The sequence below is a fragment of the Hevea brasiliensis genome, chromosome 15 (genome assembly GCF_030052815.1).
Source record: "Hevea brasiliensis isolate MT/VB/25A 57/8 chromosome 15, ASM3005281v1, whole genome shotgun sequence".
NCBI lineage: Eukaryota > Viridiplantae > Streptophyta > Magnoliopsida > Malpighiales > Euphorbiaceae > Hevea > Hevea brasiliensis.
Genome location: NC_079507.1, coordinates 48000848 through 48001541, shown reverse-complemented (window position 1 = coordinate 48001541; position 694 = coordinate 48000848). Strand labels below are relative to the sequence as shown.

At 38.2% G+C, this 694-nt stretch overlaps 1 non-coding gene across 1 annotated transcript; it reads left to right on the top strand.

Moving 5' to 3' along the window:
• The first annotated feature begins 239 nt into the window (after window positions 1–239).
• LOC131174189 (small nucleolar RNA R71) lies at window positions 240–346 on the top strand. The gene has a single exon (XR_009144437.1). It is a non-coding gene; the product is annotated as a small nucleolar RNA R71 (small nucleolar RNA).
• Window positions 347–694: the final 348 nt, after the last annotated feature.

The following is a 694-nucleotide window of genomic DNA, read 5'->3' as shown; positions in this document are numbered from 1 at the left end:
TTGCATTAATCATGTTGAACGGATCAAGATCATACATTCCAGCAGCTTGCCTCTTTTGAGTTGGAGCTGGTCCTCTTGGACTACTCCAAAGATGAGTATTCTTTGCAATTTTCTCCAATAGCTCATAAGCTTCATCTTCATGCTTCATAATAAATTCTCCTCCTGTTTGAGCATCAATAATCCCTCTAATTGCAGGAGTGACGTTTGTGTAAAAATTCTGATTTATCATCCATTTTGGAATGGCATGATGTGGGCATTGTCTCTCTAATTCCTTCCATCTCATCCATGACTCATAGAGAGTTTCATCTTCTCTTGGTCTGAAAACTGTCATTTGATTCCTTAGTTCTTGAGTTTTTCTAGGCGGAAAATATTGTGCAAGAAATGCATCAGTGAGTTGCTCCCAATTTGTAATGGTGTTGTGAGGTAAAGAATCAAGCCAATCCAATGCTCTATCTTTCAAAGAGAATGGGAATAGCTTCAATCTTGCTGCATCATCAGATACTCCAGGTTGTTTTTGCATGTCACAGATCATAGCAAACTTCTTTAGATGTGTGTGTGGATTTTCAGAAGGATGTCCCCCAAATTGAGAATTTTGAATTATTTGAAGAACTCCAAAATCCATCTTGTAGCTATTTGCATCAACTCTTGGTCTTGCTATGCTCTCTCTCAAGTCATCAAAATGAGGAAAAGCATG